Source organism: Muntiacus reevesi, chromosome 9 (assembly GCF_963930625.1).
Source record: "Muntiacus reevesi chromosome 9, mMunRee1.1, whole genome shotgun sequence".
NCBI classification, from domain to species: domain Eukaryota; kingdom Metazoa; phylum Chordata; class Mammalia; order Artiodactyla; family Cervidae; genus Muntiacus; species Muntiacus reevesi.
The window spans coordinates 13,226,752-13,247,988 of NC_089257.1; the positions used below are offsets into that span (position 1 = coordinate 13,226,752).

Sequence of the window (21,237 nt, forward strand, 5' to 3'; positions counted from 1 at the left end):
GGGAGTAATAGGGAATTTTAAAGGAAAATAAAAGAGAAAAAATAAAAAATAAAATAAAATAAATTTTTTTTTCTTAATTAAAAAAAAAATAAAAGTAAAAATATATCTAGGAATTTCTCTGGAGCTGTTGCGGTCAGTGTGGGTTCGGCTCGGTTTGAGATAGCTCCTCGTTCCTGCTTACGCTTCTCGATATCTACAGGCCCTTCCGGTGTAGTCAGTGTTTTCTACAGGGATTTTAATCTGTTGCACCAGTCCCTTCTGGAGCAGTTCTCTTTGTTTATTTGGCTTCTGTTTGCCGGTCTCTTCAGGACCTCATTTCCGCCCTGACATAGGCGGGTGGAGGTGGACTCTTATTCAGGTTGCTAGTTCCGTCGCGCTGCGGCGATGGGCTGGTGCTGTTTTCTCCGTCCGCGCTGCTCAGGGTTCCGGCTGCTCTGTATGGAGCGGCCCCGCGCTGCGCGGGGGTTCCAGCCCTCGGGTGATCCACAAAAGCGCGGAACAGAAAGCTGCGCTTGCTCCCTGTGCCCTCCCCGTCAGAGCGGTCCAGGCAGCCAGGGGCTTGACGCTTGATGGGAGCACTCTCCCCGGGTGCGCGCGCCCACTCCCTTCTGTGGTCCCAGTCTCAGTTTCCGCCCGCCCCGGTGGGGTGCCTGCGCCCTGTGTCTCGCCTCGACCCTCCCGGCGGATGTCGACCATCCAGAATCTCGATCCCTTTATTTTCTCTCTCTCTTTGCTCTCCCACAGTTCAAGCTGGGAACTCACAAAAGCTCCCTCCGATTGTCCTCAGGGCACTCAGGCCCGGACCCTGCCCCAAGCAATGCCGCCCGCTCCTCTCCGTTCCGCCCCCACTTGCTGGTGGCGGATGCGGGTGTCTGGGGTACTTTTCTGCTGGGAGTTGCTTTTAGGCTCGTAATCTGTGGATTTTATTTATTGTTTCCCTCCCAGTCAGGTTGCCCTCTGAGATTCAAACACTTCCCCCAGGCCCGCCAGTGCAAGGGTTTCCCGGTGTCTGGAAACGTCCTCTATTAAGACCCTTCCCGGGATGGATCTCCGTCCTTAGCTCTTTTGTCTCGCTTTTTATCTTTTATATTTTGTCCTACCTCCTTTCAAAGACAATGGGCTGCTTTTCTGGGCGCATGATGACCTCAGCTAGCGATCAGAAGTTGTTTTGTGAACTTCGCTCTGCGTTCAGTTATTCTTTCGATGAATTTGTAGGAGAGAAAGTGATCTCCCCATCCTATTCCTCTGCTGTCTTGGCTCCCCGCCCCTGAAACTGGTATGATAATAATGTGGTTTATTTCAGACATACAGCACTCTGCCTGAGTAGCCCAAAGGAATCTTATGTTATATAAAGTACACCTAATCCCTTAGTATCTCTCATGTTCACAGTGCTCCTATTTATTTATCCATTCATTCCTTTATTCAGCATTTAGTCAATGAAGACATTTTGTCTTGACTGTCATTAATGGCACTTTTCTTAAAGCATACTGGAAGGTGCAGGTGTATAAAAATAAAAACTGTGTCAATGTGAGAATTACACATAACTACACAATAATTAAAAGAAGAGGGTGTTAAATTAGACTTACCTGGGATTTAGTCATCAAAAGGAAACTCTCTTTTCATTCAGGACACTTCCACCTTTTTTCAGGTTTATGATCAGACAGTAGGAAGACAAAACATTATTTAATACTTGCAAAATTCATCATAATTTTTGGCACATAACTATATTTGTCTCACTATAATTCTGAACTCTATGAATTTCAAGTAAGATAACTTGGATCTGTTGCTGTTTTTTGCTGCTACTGTGTTTGTTATCACAGAGCTCTATTTCTAACATAACGGACCCTTTATCATATTAGGAAGTTGGTGGGGAAAATGGTGGTGGTTTTGATGACAATTATGGAAAATACATATATCACCTTCCAATGACAGGATGAAATAAGAGCCAAACTAGCAGAGTGATTGTTTATTTGCATGTACCTTCTCAAGAATTCAAATCTATTTTTTAGTTCAAATTTAGATTTTATTCAGAATTATGTTTCTCAGTGTTTTTATAAAGCGTGCCCTGGTGCTCAGTGGTAGATGAATCTGCATGCCAGTGCAGGAGACATGGGTTCAATCCCAGGGTTGGAAAGATCCCTTGTAGAAGGAAGTGACAACACACTCCAGTATTCTGGCTTGGGAAATCCCATGGACAAAGGAGCCTGGAGGGCTACAGTTAATGGGGTCACAAAACAGACGGACATGACTTAGTGACCAAACAACAGCAATGTTCCCAAAAAGATGCTGCTGAAAACTACAAAAGTCACTTTACAAAACTGTGGTTAGTATTTATGTATCAGCAAATAGATTGATTCTGTACATGTGAATTATTTTATATTGAATTTGGGACCATCATTGAGGACAATTGCAATCTTTCCAGATGGACCAAGAAGAACTGATGGAGAGGATGAGCAATGTAACAGAATTCATTCTCCTGGGCCTGACCCGGAACCCAGGGCTGCAGACACTCTTATCTGCTGTGTTTTTAATCCTCTACTTGATCACACTGGCAGGGAACCTGCTCATCTCAGTCACCATCTTCACCAGCCCAGCCCTCGGCTCTCCCATGTACTATTTTCTGTCCTATTTGTCCATGATAGACGGCTTCTACTCTTCCTCCATAGCACCCAAGTTGATCTTTGACTTGGTCTCTGGAAAGGACACCATTCCTTCAGTGGCTGCATGACTCAGGTCTTTGCTGAGCACTTCTTTGCTGGAGCCGAGATTGTCTTGTTGATTGTCATGGCCTACGACCGCTATGTAGCCATCTGTAAGCCCCTGCGCTACAGGACCGATATGAGTCGACCTGTGTGTGCTTCCCTGGTTGGAATGGCTGGGGCTTTAGGCTTTCTCCATGGAGGGGTCCAGATTTTGTTCCTGGCTCAGTTGCCGTTCTGTGGCCCCAATGTCATTGACCATTTCATGTGTGATTTAAAACCTCTCCTGGAGCTAGCCTGCACGGACACGCACACTCTGGGGCCCCTGATTTCTGCCAACAGTGGGTCACTGTGTTTGCTGACTTTCTCAATGCTGGTGGCTTCCTACGCTGCCATCCTGCGCTCCCTGAGGACCCACAGCTCTGAAAGGCGCCGCAAGGCCCTGTCCACCTGTGCCTCTCATGTCACAGTTGTCGTCTTATTCTTTGTACCCTGTTCATTCCTCTACCTCAGACCCACGACCTCCTTCCCCACTGACAAAGCTGTGACTGTGTTTTGCACCATAGTGACTCCTATGCTGAACCCTTTAATCTACACCCTGAGAAATGCATAAGTGAAAAATATCATGAAGAAGCTCTGGGGACAAATAATGAAAACTGGTGATGAATAAACCTTGTGCAGGTTAAAAAAAAAATCACGAGTGATATTTTATAGAAACTGATCTCCTGTTTTAGTCTGGATCAGTTTTTTTTCAGGGGCTCATATTTTGTAAGCCAGGGCTGATATCCATTAAGGCATAGTTGACACAGTGCCTACAGCCCACAATAGTTTAAAAACCCCTGAAATGGTTTAATTTTAAAGCAACAAGAAAAAATTAACATAATTTAAATTCAACTCAGATTATAGTCCTCTATACAACAATGCAGTCAGAAAATATGATTTTTAATATTTTATGGAGGAAATAGTCCATGAGGATGAAAGTGCCAAGGGCTCACAAAGGTCATAACGTTGCCCTGACTGTGGGTATGAAAGAGACCAACAGCAATATTGTTGAATGCTCACTATACCCAGCACGACAGCTAGAGTGAAGCTTTATTTTAAAAGAGGGAAAGCAACTACACGTGAAAAAAATGTTATACAGTAAAGGAAATCTTCCAAAAGTACATTTATCAAAGTATACTTTTTCTGATCACCCTAGGTTTGCGAGGTTTATAAATGTTCTCCCACTGCAGTAATTAAAAAAAACAACTTTTTACTTATCACTTTCCCAAGAAGAGAGAATTTGCACACAGAAGTAGTTTTCAAAAATTAAATTTCCATCATTCCTTGCAGTATACCATAGTTCACAAAAAGAACTGGAAATAGAATATTGGCGAGCATAAAAGAAACATCATTTATAAAGTCTGTACAGTTAAAGCAGAAAGTACCTGTATGTTAAAGTAGTTTTAGACTCCAACAAAAGAAAAGAAGAGTCTGAAAATGAAGCAGCTCTTTTGGGAAATTACCAGTGATTTAAGAACAAGTGTGTGTCATAGAGGGTTTTGCTGGTGGCGGAGTGGTAAAGAATCCATCTACCAAGCCGGGAACGTGGATTCAGTTCTTGGTTTAGAAAGATCCCTTGGAGAAGGAAAGGCAACCCACTGCAGTACTCGTGTCTGGGAAAGCCTACGGACAGAGGAGCCTGGTGGGCTACGGTCCATGGCGTCACAAAGAGTGGGACATGACTAAGTGACCAAGAGCAAGAATGTGTGCCCAGAACTTGGTAGCAATCACAAATCTGCGTTGCAGCAAAGAGTCCGTACCATAAATGGAGTGAAATTCCAAGAGATTTAGAAACAGGCAGTTGTTTTGAAATCAGAGATTAAGAGCTTTGGCTTAAAAAGTCTTGATTTCGCATCTTGTCTACAGCGTGAATGAGCTTTGTCTGTGTTAGCAAGTTGCTTCACCTCTCTGCTTTTTTGTTGTTGTTTTTTCATCTGTAAAAGGGAATTAACATTATGCACTTGCTTAAGTTGTGAGGATTAAATGACTGAATTGGGAAAGTGAGTCTGCTGAAAATCTAAAATAGCTCAGACGTTGTAGCCTTCAGAGATGCCACCAGAACACATGGGATGCTGGGAACAGTGGTTCCTGACGGAGGAGCCCAGAAACCACCACTGTTTTTCACTAACCACAACCACAGGGAGACCAAACGTCCATCCCAGCCTCACTTCATTGCAAAATGCGGCATGTCAGCCCGTGAGCAGGTCTCTGAATATTGAGAGCTAGTCCTCACCGACGCCCTATTCTGGGATTAAAATGTCCTTAAATATCTGTACAGTGACAAGTGGGAGAGCCGGTGGAATCAGCTGTGAGATACTTGAGCAGCACTTATTTCAGAAGCTCTCACTGATGGTGGATCCTGTCCTGATTCCATCCTCTGGAAGAAAGAGAAGGGACAGCTCAGTTCCAGAGACCAAAAGGCCGATCTCCGTATAGAGCTTGCGATTTCTGAGGGAGAGCTCAGAAACTTGTTTTCATGAGATTTCTCAACCAAGGATTTGAATATCAGGCAATGCTGGCTTTGCATTTCTCATGTTCTTTGGACTTTATTATCAGGTTAGATCTCACTGTATATGTAAAGGCTTTAAAAATAGATATTTTATTTTGCCATAACCTCCTATGAGTGATCATTTTGTAAATATATGTAAGCAACTGTGTTTAAAAAAAATCACATATATCTTTTAAACATCTAGTCGTAGTCCCCAAGAAAGCTGGAGTAAAACAGGATGATGTAAAAGCAAAGACAATAGTGATGATAATGATAGCTGTTTACTGAGCCCTTTCTGTGAATAAAGTCTTCATCTGAGCACTCACTCATTTTATATGTTTTGGAGGAAATAGATTTGTGACCTTAATTTATGTCCTTCTTTAATTTGTCTCAAACTGTAGAACTTATTTCTGTCTTAAATATTTCTTCACCTGAACATAATGGTGAACCTATGCTAAGGATGGTGTGAATGTAAATAAATCAATGCTACTGTAAAGAATTATGACAGCTTTTCTTACTTGTGTTTTCACCCTGTGCAAAGTGGTTTATATTCGTTTTATTTAATTTTCACTACAGCCCAATAATTGCAGTCATATTAATGTTCCCACTTCATAAATTAGGAGACGAAGTGTCAGAGAGGTTAATTATATGACTAGAGATCAGTAATCTAAAGTTGGGCTGAAAAAGAATTTAAATCTAAGCCTATGTGACCCACAGCCTTAGTGCTTTACCAAAACCATTTTGCACCCCTCTAACATAAACAGCCAATAAACTAAATCTCTCATGTTTCCCTTGAATCTTTAGAATTCTCTTCTTGAAACCTTTTAGCCTTCATGTGTTAACCAATTGGAAAGTGGACTTTCTTTCACAGACCTGAAATGTATGAGTCTGAGAAGACCCACCTAGTGACTGGGTGGTGATTCCAAAAATTTTTGATTCCCATATAACAGGAAATTCCTTTGAAATTATTTTCTTCTCCATCTGCACTAGTTTGTACATAACGATTGGCTTATACTGTAGTACTTTCCTTTGTTAATTTTTTAAAATTAACAAATGTATTTGGTATGAATATGTATTCATCCTGCTGTTGTCCATTAAAATATATAAAAATAAATAAAATAATGCTCTGCCTGAGGTAGGGGAGTTCCAGAGAGATGGTGAGCTTTTTATTAGGCAGCTGAGCAACAGCCGTGTAGCCATGACCAGTGGGATAATAACACCAGATACAGTTTGCTTTTATTCCACAAGTATATTTTCAACAATTCATTAGACTCGTATCACCTATTAGATACAAAGTTCTTCATAGTCAATCTCCTTTCATAAGGTCATAAGGATGAGATTGCCCTGCTTTTTAAATTTTTAAATTAAAAATTTTAATTAATTTTTTAAAATTAAAAATTAAATTTAATTAAAAAAAATTAAAAAATATTTATTTTGGCAAAAGAGGAGAGTGAAAAATTTGGCTTAAAACTCAACATTCAGAAAGCTAAGATCATGGCATACGGTCCCATCACTTCATGGTAAATAGATGGGGAAACAATGGAAACAGTGACAGACTTTATTTTCTTGGGCTCCAAAATCACTATAGATGGTGATTGCAGCCATGAAATTAAAAGACTCTTACTCCTTGGAAGAAAAGCTATGACCAATCAAGACAGCATATTTAAAAGCAAAGATATTACTTTGCCAACAAAGGTCCATCTGGTCAAAGCTATGCTTCTTCCAGTAGTCGTGTATGGGTGTGAGAGTTGGACTATAATGAAAGCTGAGTGCAGAAGTATTGATGCTTTTAAACTGTGGTTTTGGAGAAGACTTGTGAGAGTTTCTTGGACTGCAAGGAGATCCAACCAGTCAATTCTAAAGAAAATCAGTCTTGAATATTCATTGGAAGGACTGATGCTGAAGCTGAAGCTCCAATACTTTGGCCACCTGATGCAAAGAGATGACTCATTGAAAAGACCGTGATGCTGGGAAAGGTTGAAGGTAGGAGGAGAAGGGGACAACAGAGGATAAGATGGTTGGATGGCATCACCAACTTTATGAGCATGAGTTTGGGTAAGCTCCGGGAGTTGGTGATGGACAGGGAAGCCTGACGTGCTGCGATCCATGGGGTCGCAAAGAGTTGTACACGACTGAGCGAATGAACTGAACTGAACTGGGTCTTGCTTCAGGCTCGTGGGCTTCTCTAGTCCTGGCCTGTGGGCCCCAGAGCCCTAGGGCTCAGTAGCTGTGCTCTCAGGCTTCGTTGTGGTATCAGTTCCCTGACCAGGGATTGAATCTGGGCCCCCTGCAGTAGGAACGTGGAGTCTTAGCCACTGGACCCTAAGGGAAGTCCCTAAACTGCCCATTGTTGGGTGTGCAAACTGAGGATCAGAAATGTTTGTTTGCCTAAGATGCCTTGTAAACTAAACAAATAAATAATTTAGCCCCAGAGAGTGACTTTTAGAATGGTAGAAGCTTAACCAAGTTTGTAGAAATAGCTGAAGGAATAAGTGGAAGAGAAGAAAAAGATGGTGATGATTCAAAGGATATTTATCAAATTGTTGATGGTGATTACCTCTAGGTAGTGGGCTTATAAATGGATTAACAGTCACTCACACATGCACACACACACACACACACACACACACACATGTGTCTTATTTTCTAAATTCTAAGAGATATGTGTTTAGGAGGAAAAAAAATCTTACATGGTCTTGGAGATAACACTTCCTTTGTAAACAAGATCAGCAATAATTTATAAATCATCTAGAAAACTTCTGGTGGTATTTAGTGATGTGTTTATTCCAACAGGTTGAAATTTTTCAAAAATGAGCAGTATTCATAAGATAATTGAGCCACTGTTAATCATAACGTGAACAACAAAAAAAGATCAGTCCTTTTGGCTATTTGCTATTTTAACTGTAATAAGAATAAAAGTGCTTTTTGAATTTCAAAAGTATTCTTTTCTATAAAGCTTCCTGAGATTTAACTGTGGGAAGCTGGCTTGGCTACTTTTTAGTAACCCTCCCAATGATTTCATATTTTGTAGTTAATTGGAGAATTAGCTTAATTATATTTTTATAATCTAACAGCAAAAATGAATTGGTAAAAGCTCAAGATATGCTATACTTAGCTATTATTAACTATTAACTAATGTGGTAAAGTTAAGAAAGACAATTATTTTGCCTAAGAATTCTGCAACTGTTGTTTTTGTTATGCATAGAAGTTCAGGGTAAAGCAATAAGTATTTCCTAATTATCTCTTGAACTTAATGGTTCTTGGAGACTGATTTTGAATACTTGTAGGAGGAAAATTATTTTTCCATGCTAATTTCTAGTTTTTTGGGGTTTTTTAATGTAAAAAATCAATATTTGTGGCATGGTGAATTACAAGTTATTTGTCAAACAAGGTATAAGCTTATTGTAAATTATAGGAATCCACACTTCTAAAGGGTGCAGCTTGGGATGGATATGGTCAGAGTTTCATTCCTCTCATTCCAGGAAAGGAATGAAATGAACATGGGTGCATGTTTTAAACTTCAGAACACGAGGATCCCTTAGAGTTTGAAACAGAAAGAGTCAGTAAATATATAAGGAAATGTCACTTTCCATCACTGGTCGAAAAATAAACCATTCTGTTCTAAATGAAGTATGTATTGCGAACTTTAAATAGATACAGAAAAGTGAAAGAAACAGCCTCTTTATGGAAGGTTACAGAAGGTTGAAGTAGAAATAGCAGCTAAATTTATGGGGCCATATGTGCCATAAATTGGATTAAAAGCTTTACATAGATTGTCTAATTTAATTCTTATGATAATTCTTTGGACATGTTTATTTTATGTCTATTTTCAAGACAAGCACCAGAAGCTTACAAAGGTTTTGTCACTTGCTCTAGTTTGTGCCGTGAAGAAGTATGGGAAATGAGACTCAAACTCAGGTTGATCTGTCTCCAGAACTGAGATCTCACCCTCTGCTGTATTGTAGTAACTGTACTGCTGATGCTATAAATGGTGATGAGAAGGAAGAGAAGCCAGACTTGTATGCACACAGACTACTACATATCGTTGTGAGTGGTTATTTGCTTTAAGGTTTTGCCTCTCATTTCTATAACTCAATTGATTATCACAAACTCCAATGATGTCAGCATAGATCGCCATTTAAAGATCGGTAAGACGGATCAGAAATAACTGATTCTGAGTTTTGTTTCACGCAGTTCAAAGCTAGATAATTTTAATGAATCAGTTAACCACATCAATAGATATGGTTTCTTCATTTCTAAAACAGGAATAATAATCATTCATGCCATATGCATTTCATATAGTTGTTTTATTATCAAATTAGGCAATTCATATGAAAGTCTAAGTAAATCATAAAGTCTGTGAAGATGAAAGAATGGATAAGATGGATTAAGATGTATATGGCAATAAGGAAGAGGTTTTGGTTTGTTCCTCTTTCCAAAATAAAGTTATTTTATTTCCTACTTTCCAACTTATTAGCTACATTTAAGATCTTACTGTGTGAAGAACTTTGTCAAGGCATTCTTTACCTCTTCATTTCTCAGAGTGTAATGAGTGGATTCAACATTGGAGTCAGGATACCATAAAACACTGCCATGGTTTTGTCTACAGACAAAGTAGATGATGGACGCATGTAGGTAAACATACAGGGCACGAAGAACAAGGCAACAACCGGTAAGTGGGCCCCGCAGGTGGAGAGGGCTCTGCGCCTCCCCTCTGCACTGTGGGACCTCAAGGAGCGCAGGATGACGAGGTAGGAGGCGGCCAGCAGGAGGAAGTTCAGCAGGCAGATCACGCCGCTGTTGGCCACCACCAGCAGGCCGATGACAGAGGTGTCGGTGCAGGCAAGTTCCAGCAGGGGGTACAAGTCACAGACAAAGTGACTGATGACGTGAGGCCCACAGAAGGGCAACTGCAGGACCAGCAGGAGCTGCGCCAGGGATTGCAGGAAGCCCCCCAGCCAAGCCAGCCCCACCAGCAGGGCACAGAGATGCCGGGTCATGACGGCCGTGTAGTGCAGGGGCTTGCAGATGGCCACGTAGGTCGTAGGCCATCACCGTGAGCAGGATGATCTCAGTCCCTCCAAAAACATGAGCTCCAAAGAGCTGAGCCATGCAGCCCTCATAGGAGATGGCTCTCCCCTCATACAAGGAGTCAGCTATGGGTCTAGGGGCCGAAGAAGAAGAATAACAGGTATCAGTAAAGGACAGGTTGGCCAGGAAAAAATACACAGGGGAAACCCAGGGTGGGCCTAAAGGTGATGGTGATCACGATGAGAATATTGCCTCAAGCTGTGATCCCATATATGGTCAAAAAGGCCACAAAGAGAACTCTTGTACTTCTGGGTTCTGTGAGTCCCAGCATGAAAAATTCTGACATTGTATGGTATTTCCATAGAGTCCAAGGACACTGAGGATGCAAGTCCAGTATTGGCTATAAAGTCAAGAGAGAAACAAAATGTTACAAGATTTCCTTTGACCAAACCCACTTCTTTTTATCCCTCTTAACCCTTTCTGTTTCAAAATTTGTGTACCAGTTCATCCTGTTAACTACAAAATGTAAGCATGTCTGTTAACTTTAGCATCACTGGGTAATAGATACCTAAGTTATTGTATGAAAATAATTATTTAATTATCTAGAATTCATTTTGTTAAGTGGAACATTTGGTGGACATCGATTTTCTAACTTGACCAGAGAACATCTCTTGACAGTTTTCAGTGGGGTTCCACATAGATACAAGGGCTCTCAAGAAACCCGTGAATACTTAGGATCTTCTGAAATCTCTGCATGCATAGTTCATACCCTTTGAAGTAACTCTTTCTTCTCTGCAGTGAGGTTTGCTACATTTTCTGTTGTGCTTCCAATAGTAAAAGAAATTATGCAAAGCAAACTGAAGTAGGGTAGGGAGAAGCCCAAGTTCTCTGTTTCTCTGCTTGTTCATTTACTCCCACTTCTGCCTCTGCTGCAGGCAGTATCATGTATAAGTTAAATTACTCTTCCCTCTTGATTCACACATTATATGTATGTCTGGGCTTTACTTTCTCTGGACCTGGTGAAATCCTTCTAGTTAAAGGCTTCCAGTCCTTCTAGAGTCTACAGGGATGAGTCAAAGTTAAAAAAAAAGTGACCAGCAGTGAAAGATTCTATGATTATCCACCTATTCACTACATAAAGGAAGCTACAGGAGGAGGGAGAAGAGATACTCTGTCTTAACCAATGTCCTTGTAAATTATAATCTCATCTGACGAAATATTCCTACTCGTGCTTTATTCTCCTAATTATATTAAGGAAACGTCTGTGCTAGTCTAAGTTTTGATTAAACAACAACTGTCACTCATCCCACCCACCAACCATCTATTATTTTCCTGGAAACATAAATCTTCTTAAAGTAACTAAATCTCCCAACTTGCTGAGGATTTGATGCTCAGCATGATATGAATGAAAGGAGAATCATTGATTGTCAGAGGAAGAGACGCGCAAATCTAAGAATGCTGGAGAGAAGGTTCTTGTGTTGATCAGGAACCTGCACACTCTCTTTCTAAGCCTGGTTACAAAGGCAAATACAGTTTCTGCGGGAAACACATCTGACTGCGACCTTTTCAGAGGAGGACATTGTGGCCAAGAGTGTATGGCCACCTGTGTAACAGTCTTTGCAGGCACTGTCCTAAGTGCTTTAAATATATAAGCTCATTTAATCCTCATAACATCTCCATAAGACAGATTATGATTTTTCTCCTCATTTCTTCAGAGGAAGAAAGTGAGAGGCACATTTAGAAACTTACAGAAGCACACTCAGCTAATAAGTTGCAGAGTTAAGACTTGCACCCAGGCAGTTCTGCTACAGAACTGTGGGCTTCACCATAGTATCCTGACACGTAAACTCACTTAAGCTTGAATATTTCCAGTACCATTTATTTTCCATGTAATCATGGACAATTTCTCAAAGCCTCAATGTTCTTATCTATAAAGTGAAAATAAGAGTACTGCTACGCCCTGAGTCTGTAAAGAGGGGTCAATGAAAACAGTGCATGTAAGTGTTTGTACAGAGCCTGGATATGATAACCACGCCAGCAGTGGTATCGCTGAGGTCACCGTCATCAATGCCATGGACAACAACTTACATTTACTGGATCTGAGAGCACAAGTATGTCATCAGGTGTTTTGTCTTCGTTTTTGTTCTTTTACATCCTAACATCATGAAATGGTGGACCTGGGCGAGTTATTAAAGGGTCACCTAGACCAGCTCCAAGCATATCAACGCAAACATCTCTGTTTCATGTGCTTAAACTCCTGTATGAGATTAAAACTGCTTTTCTCATTTAGGCAGATCTCAGACTGGGGAAGTACTGTTGATTGCAGGAATGCATCTGAGCTGAAAGTTTCTTAGACTAGCATTAGGAGAAAACCCCAAAGGGCATCATTCATTCATAAGCAGCTGAGAATTTGTTCCATTATCCATTTCCCTTATTTCCTGAAAAACTCTATGGCATTTAAAACCACCCTTTCCAGTTGTCTCTGTTTTAAAGGTAGTGGATTTAAGGCTCAGAAAGATGCGGTGCAGACTGCCCAAAGTTGAACTGATGGTTCCTGGTGGAGGTGCAGCTGGAACCCAGGTCACTCGACCCTCCAGGCTCTGTGCTTTCCAACATCACCACCCACTTCCAATGTCTACTTTCTCTATCATTGACAAGCCATGCTGTGGCTCACGTTAGGGAGAAAAGCCTCGAAACGAAATAGCTGGCTTGTCGTCCCTGCTTTGTACTAACAATGCTCGTCAACATGGTCTCAGAAACTCTTTCTCTTGCCGCTGAGAAGGGTGACTTATACGGTGGGCGTGATGACACGGTGATTATCACTGCTAGTTTCTCTGAAGACTGATGCTCTCCCCGCAGCATCACTTGCTGAAGCAGTTCTGGGCCTTGGTTTTGCCTCGTTCACAGGTTAGAATGCAATGTGGTGCCGTTGTTAATTAGACCCTTTGAATACAGTTTTGGTCTCACAAGGAAGAGACTTTCACCTTCCTAAAAGTGCCCAGTGACCTTCTAGTGTCTAGAGAGAGTCCACAAGTTGTCAGGAGGAAAAGGGAGTTAGGATATTTCAGGAACAGATATTGGAGGGTTAGTGTCTTTAGGAAAATTGCTGACTGGACAGCAAGGACAAAAGTTAATAGCATTTACTGATCATCTTCAAGTTCTAAGTGCAGGTCCTAGGCGCTTTCATCTCCAGTATCCTTTGTCGTTTACTCCCTAAGTTGTGTCTGACTATTTGCGACCCCATGGACTGTAATCCACAGGCTCCTCTGTCCATGGAATTCTCCAGGCAGGAATACTGGAGTGGTTTGCCATTTCCTTCTCCAGGGGATTTTCCCAACCCAGGGATCGAACCCAGGTCTCCTGCATTGCATGTGACTCCTTACCGCTGAGCCGCTGGGGAGGCCATATATTACACACAACAATGTTAAGTAAATGTCAATATTACCTCACTTATTGGGCTTTAATAAGAATTAAAGAGCAAAAGAAAAGCTCTTTGCACAGAGTAAACACACAAATAAGAAAAACCGCCATAATTAATTTTTTTACACTAGCATTGATTTTTTGATGTTTACCCCATCCTAAGGGTAGGGTCACCATTATGTTCAAATAAAGAAATATTTTAGACAGAGGTTTTCTCAGCTTGAGGCTTAAAGAAAGTCATAAATTAAGGTCAGAAATCTGTTGCCTCCCAAACACATAGAATGAGTGCTCAGGTCAAGACTTTATTCACAGAAAGGGCTCAGTAAATAGCTGTCATCAGCGTTACCAGTTTCATCGTCACCCTCATCACGTTTTTCTCTACATCATCCTGTGACATTCCATGTTTCTTGGGAACTACAACTAGATGTTTAAAAGATAACTTTGAGTTTTTAAATACACAGTTGCTTATATATATATTGTTTTCAAAATAATCACTCATTATGGCAAAATATCTATTGTTTAAAGCCTTTATAACTGCAGCGAGAGCTAACCTGGTAATAAAAGCTTAAGAACATTAGAAATGCAATGCTGGCATCACCTTATGTTCAAATTCCTGGTTGGGAACTCTCCTGAAAACAAGTTTCTGAAGTCTTCTCCATAAATCACAAACTCTGTGCAGAGATTGATCTCTTGGTCTCTCCAACTGAGCTCTCCCTTTTTCTCTTTCTTCCAGAGGATGGAAACAGGATAAAAGGATTCATTACCAGTGAGAGCTTCTGAAATAAGTGCTGCTGAAGCTTCCCTGGTAGCTCAGCTGGTAAAGAATCTGCCTGCAATGCAGGAGACCCTGGTTTGATTCCTGGGTTGGAAAGACCCACTGGAGAAGGGATAGGCTCTCCACTCTGGTATTCTTGGGCTTCCCTGGTGGTATAAAGAAGCCACCTGAAATGTGGGACACAGTAAACTCTTGTATACTACAGGGAATGAAGAAATGTAATTTTCAAAAAGTACTTTTTTGTGCAAATGTTATCTTTGTGGGATTGTGATAAGTAAAAATTTCTTTTTATTGCTGTGTTTATTTTATTTATAAACCTCTCAAATCTGGAAATATCAGAAAAAGTGTATAAATGTACTTTTATTTAAGTACAAGATTTTTTTAATGAATATTGACATGCAGTTAACTTCTAAATTTTCTTTTTAGCTCTGAATGTCTCACAGATAGCTTTCTTTTACTCTGGGGGACAAATTTCATTGACAATTCTTTGTAAAGTTATATTAATGCTTGTCTATTAGAATGAATATTCATAGGTATATGGACACAATATTTTAAATTTAACTTTGTATCTGACATGAAAAGTGCCAGTCAAACCTTACTCTATACCAGCTGTGTTCTGTGACCCGTTATACTCTTTTTTCAAAGTAATGCGCATGCACACACAGAGGCAGAGCTGCAGATGGAGTTTTTGTCCCTTAAAATGCAAAGAAACTATCTTTATAACAGCTCTTTGAGCAGCATTCACTCAACAGCCCCGGATGTTGTGTCTGGCTCAATAAGATAGTTACGCTCACTCTTTCCACATCTTTGGATGCGAACATGTAAGTGGTGCAAAGTTCCCTGAAAAGTTCTCAATATTTCTGAAATGAACTTTCTGTGCAATTGTTCTTTCATCGCACTAGAATGATGCTCTAGGTTAGCTATATTACCCTACTCACATTTTGCTATGAAGTGATATAAGTCAAGAAGTTTTCTTGAGTTTCCTATTGACCAGACAAAAATGTTAGGACCACCTGAAGTAATACAATTTCCCCTTTTGGAATAAGTTTTATCAATTAAGATGAACTTGAAATTTTCATTACTAATGTAAAAACATTGAATATATATAAGAATGCATTCTTTCTCTTGGGGAGTGAGCCTGTATATAGGTTTTTAAGATAGACTACACATTGTTGAAACCAAGATCATAAGTTATTTTATTCATTATCTTTCTTTTTCTCTTCTTTCCCTAATCCTTGCCAAAAACATAATCACATATTTTTTCCTCAAAAATTTCTGGGCACAGAAGTCAGCATCATGATCTCTCAGGTTTCACTAAGGATGAGGTAAGACAGTTTAGAGTTTTCAGGAAAGCTTATGCCTGAGCTGTTTTTCTCTCTCCATGACTCCAACCATGGTGACTATGGCCAATCATTCTCCAAGATTTAGCTCACAAATCCCGACTTCAATGTGGTGGCACAGAAGTCATGAAAAGAGGGGAGAATTTTTAATAATTGCAGAGATCTTCAGGATCAATCTACTTAGTGAGACTTAAACGTTAATCCCAAGCTTGTAAAAGTGGCTTTAGTGGTTCTCAGCATCATCTTGCCTGGGAACACTCCAGACAGTATTTCCTATTAACATTTTCACATCATTGTGTCCAAATTCATTTTTAGAGAGAAAGGCTAAGTGTCAATTTACAGAATCTAACTACAAATATTATTTCAGTGAAATGAAATTGGCTAAGTTAACCTTAAATTTTGGGGAAAAGAATTAGTTACCACTAACTTGGATCATTTGGTTGTGGATTCCTCAGTTTCTAGATTAGACACAGACATTGCTTTCTTCCCACCAGGCATTTGCCCCACAGCTGCAGATAGACTGTAAACTAAGGAGGAGGACAGTGGAATTCTTCTGTCTCTAGACAACTCTTCCGTTTTCTGGATTTACTCAGAAAACAAGCTGCTTTAGTTGGGAAACTTTGATAGCTTTCAGATTTAATTTTAACTCACTTTCTGGGCTTATTATGAGATTATAAATGCATCTTCAAAACATATATTATTCAAATGTATACATCAAATTATTCACATGATTCTTCAAAGTAAGAAAAAACTTGTATATGAAATTGTAGAATGTGTGTGAAAGGGAAAGTATTAGTCGCTTAGCTGTGACCCCATGGACTGTAGCCCGCCAGGCTTCTCTATCCGTGGAGTTCTCCAGACAAGGATACTGGAGTGGGTTGCCATTTCCTCCTCCAGGGGGTCTTCCTGACCCGAGGATCGAGCTCCTTTATTCCTGATTTAAGCCCTTCTTCTAGCTCATACTGACCTTGGGAGCAGGGTCTCCCAAACAGACCTCCACCTTGTTGATGCACGGCTCTGTGGCTGTTATTTACTTCAAGGTTCTTGTTTGTAACTCTTTCTTCACTGACTCTAGAGAAATGTTTAAATAGACTTTCAAAACAGCTCAGAGTTTGGTAATACATTGACCTCCCAAGTCCTCAGAGGATTAGTAATTGGCTCTGTTGGAATATTTGCTAAAGCATCAGCCAAGGACTTTTTTTTTTGCTCCTGTTTGACTCCCACAAACAACGTTAGAGACCAGCTTTAGAAATGCTGTTGAGCTTTGGTTAAAAATATACTTCTGGCTATGGGCTTCCCTGGTCGCTCAGGTGGTGAAGAATCTGCCCTCAATGCAGGAGACGTTGCTGATCCCTGGGTTGGGAAGGTCCCCCGGAGAAGGGAATGGCTATCCACTCCAGTGTTCTTGCCTGGAGAATCCCATGGACAGAGGAGACGTGTGGGCAACAGTCTAGGAGGTTACAGAGTCAGACATGACTGACTCACACACACTTCTGGCTGTAGTTTAGGATGAAACTTAGGTAAGGTAAGTGCAAAGCTTGGTATTAGGATTTTGTTGCTCATTTTGATGTTGGTGACCTTGCCAAAGTATATATGGGGTGATTTTAGGCATAGGTCAGAGTTCAGAGGATGGATTTCTCTCTGAAAACATGAGTGTTTGGTACAATATGGTTAACCTCAGGGTAGAAATGCCAGTCTGGGCCAGATTACCCTCGGACATTGTGACATGTTTATTAGTGACCGACCGAGGAGACTTAAATAGCAGGTTCCCAGCTCCCAGTTAAAAGAAATCAGGGCAGTGGGACAGACTGAGAGTGAGGGTGGCCGCTAACAGGAGCAGCATTGTTAACCGCTGAGAACAGAACTGAAAGCATTGCTTCTCTCTCTGTTCTGAACTCCAGGAATGCATCAGTTTGGTTTAAAGTTAAAGGCAGGTGAGAAAGAAACATGATTCTGTACAGAGTTCCAGCCAGCTCTTCATCACTTCGAAGCTGAGGGAGAGAAGACTGTATGGAGCATCCTTTCGAGTAATTTAAAAGTCATGAACATTTAAACTATCTCTGGGATGAGTACCTAGGTGACAGAGTCTCATGGTGTGTTGTAGAGCTTGTAGCTCTGCCACACACAGAGAGAAGAACCACAGGAATGTATAGTGATTTTACTGCACTCTATGCTTTCTTGGAGGAGCCTTGGAAAAAAGTCACGCTCAGCCAAGCACGTGTGTATAAAGACACCCAGAGGGAAAGAATACAAACACTACAGAAAGGATGCTGTTTTATTTTTAATTTTTTTAATTTCTATTTTTTTCCATTTATTTTTATTAGTTGGAGGCTAATTACTTTACAATATTGTAGTGGTTTTTGCCATACATTGACATGAATCAGCCATGGATTTACGTCTCACTACCTTTAACTTTAAACCAAACTGATGCACTCCTGGAGTTCAGAACAGAGAGAGAAGCAATGCTTTCAGTTCTCTTCTCAACAGTTAACGATGCTGCTTCTGTTAGCGGCCACCCTCACTCAGTCTGTCCTACTCCCCTGATTTTTTTTAATTGTCATAAAACACATATAAGATGAAATTTACCATTTTAAATACACACTTGAGTGGCATTAAATACCTCCACGTTGTTGTGCAAACACCTCACCAACCATCTTCATAATGTTTCACTTTCTCAGACTGAAACTCCATGTTCATTAAATGGTTATTTATCATTCCTCCCTCCCCTCACGTCCTAGGCATCACTATATAACTTTTTTTCATGAGGGTCTGCTACTGCTGCTAAGTCACTTCAGTCGTGTCCGACTCTGTGGGAGCCCATAGATGGCAGCCCACCAGGCTCCCCCATCCCTGGGATTCTCCAGGCAAGAACACTGGAGTGGGTTGCCATTACCATCTCCAACGCATGAAAGTGAAAAGTGAAAGTGAAGTCGCTTAGTCGTGAACGGCTCTTAGCAACCCCATGGACTGCAGCCTACCAGGCTCCTCCATCCATGGGATTTTCCAGGCAAGAGTACTGGAGTTGGGTGCCATTGCCTTATCCCATGAGGGTCTAGGTGTCAATATATCATAATCTGTTTGGGAGAATAGAGGTTTGCTTCTATGATGGGAAATCTTGAGGACATAAAGGAGTATGCTTATGTGCAGAAGTGACTGAGAAAATCACACTCAGCCAAACTTCTTTGTAGAATACCCCTGTACAAAAATGGAGAACAACCCTGTAAGTAGGAGAGCTTTGCTTCTGTTTCCTCTTTTTCAGACTCTGATATGGAGTTGATTGCAACCTTACCACCAATCATCTGGAGTGATGTAATTCACTGGGCACTTTGAGTTCAGGATGTTTCTCTACCTAAGGAGTGGATCAGGAGTAGGGATGGTTATGCTCCCTACCCACAGAACAATGCCCTATTGAGAGGCTGTCTTTGAGGAAAATGTCAGAGTCCTTGGGAATTTAGAGAAACGCTTATTCACATAAGTAGAACATGGATTCCATCAGCTTGACTGGTTGGTTGGGGCTTTGTCCTGGGAGGAGGATGCCAGCAGACACAGGATGACTGACCCATAGTGGGACCTTCCTAGCAATGACCCAGAATAATTACAATTCTGATTGATCATTGATTTCGAGAAGACAAGAAGGAAACTGCTTCTGTAATCATCCCTATTTTTTTTCTTCTGGAACACAATCCCTTAGATTTATCAAGACCCAGAGACACTCTGAGAGATAGTGAGGGACAGGGAGGCCAGGCGTACTTCAAGTCAGTCCATGGGGTCTCAAAGAGGGGGTGTGACTTCATGATTGAACAACAGCAAGGACACTTGAGTGTGATCTGAGAGTTGATAGAACGGTGAAATCATGCAAAGAGATTGCGAATTCAGTAGGAAGAGCTGGTCTCCTAATTTACAGAAGGAAGGATGTATTGGAAAGGGAAATAAGCTAACAAGGAGAATTTGGTGGGAGAGGGAAGACTGGGGATGAGGTTAGGAATAACTGAGGAGGGACTTAAGTGATTGCATAGATTGGAGCCAAAGGTACTGTTGCCTTGTTTAACCCCAGATTGCGTGTGAATGGGGGTTCAGTTAGAGCATAAAGATTAATGACCAAAGGTTAAAATTTTGATAGTTAGCAAAGTAAGATTTCTAAGAGGAGAGAAGGCAGTTGCATGCAGAACACACATAGCTACATTAAAACTAAATAGGAACCCTTGCATATCTATTAATACCTTGCAATAGAGGGCAAAAAGGTGATATGGATACAATTATTGATGAGGAGGCTTGAGATTAACAGAAAGATTCTGTTTGGGTCCCCGTTTTTCCTGAGAAGTAGGGAGCATAACGTCCTCCTGAGATACATGGAAATTTTGTGGGGATAAAGTTTATAGGAGATCAGTGAAAATTTAGAACATATACTAAAAAGAATGTGTGGGAATAAGGAACTGTTTGGAACAGCCAGAACATTTGCTCAAGAAGTTTTGAAGATGTAATTTCAAGAAGTTGAAATTTTTGTTGTCATTCCTAGTTAATAATGGGCTCCCCAGGTGGCTCGGTGGTAGAGAATCTGCCTGCCAACGCAGGAGCTGCAGGAGACTCAGGTTAGATCCCTGGGTAGGGAAGATCCCCTGGAGGAAGAAATGGCCATCCACTTGAGTATTTTTGCCCAGAAAATCCCACTGACAGAGGAGCCTGGAGGGCTACAGTCAGCCCATGGAGTCACATATAGTCAGACATGACTGACCGACTGAGCAGCAATACCTAGTTAATAATTTTCTTCAAGATTGCCTTATATCTCAGGTGGAGGGAAAGACATGATTGTGTATGAACTTGTGGTTTAGATACTTCAGTTACTGTAGTGCATTTAGTTCAGTTCAGTTCAGTCGCTCAGTCGTGTCCAACTCTTTGCGATCCCATGAATTGCAGCATGCCAGGCCTCCCTGTCCATCACCAGCTCCCAGAGTCCAACCAAACTCATGTCCATTGAGTCGGTGATGCCATCCAACTATCTCATCCCCTCTCAGTCGTCCCCTTCTTCTCCTGCCCCCAATCTTTCCCAACATCAGGGTCTTTTCAAATGAGTCAGCTCTGCGCATCAGCTGGCCAAAATATTGGAGTTTAAGCTTCAACATCAGTCCTTCCAATAAACACCCAGGACTGATCTCCTTTAGGATGGACTGGTTGGATCTCCTTGCAGTCCAAGGGACTCTCAAGAGTCTTCTCCAACCCCACAGTTCAAAAGCATCAATTCTTCTGTGCTCAGCTTTCTTGATAGTCCAACTCTTACATCCATACATGACCACTGAAGCAAAAATGTTCTATTTGGATTTGTTTTTGTAAAGATTGCCATTTATTCATTCTGTGTTTTGAGAACGAAGATAACTGCAAAAGTGATGGAAACCTTTTCTCTCCTTGATATTTATAAGTCTTTTAAAAGATGAAATGAGTCAAGAT

At 41.0% G+C, this 21,237-nt stretch overlaps 2 pseudogenes; one reads left to right on the forward strand and one right to left on the reverse strand.

The window, feature by feature from the left end:
* Window positions 1–2,440: 2,440 nt before the first annotated feature.
* Window positions 2,441–3,369, forward strand: LOC136173973 (olfactory receptor 4C45-like; annotated as a pseudogene).
* Window positions 3,370–9,720: 6,351 nt separating this feature from the next.
* Window positions 9,721–10,606, reverse strand: LOC136174062 (olfactory receptor 4C3-like; annotated as a pseudogene).
* Between the last annotated feature and the right edge of the window lie 10,631 nt (window positions 10,607–21,237).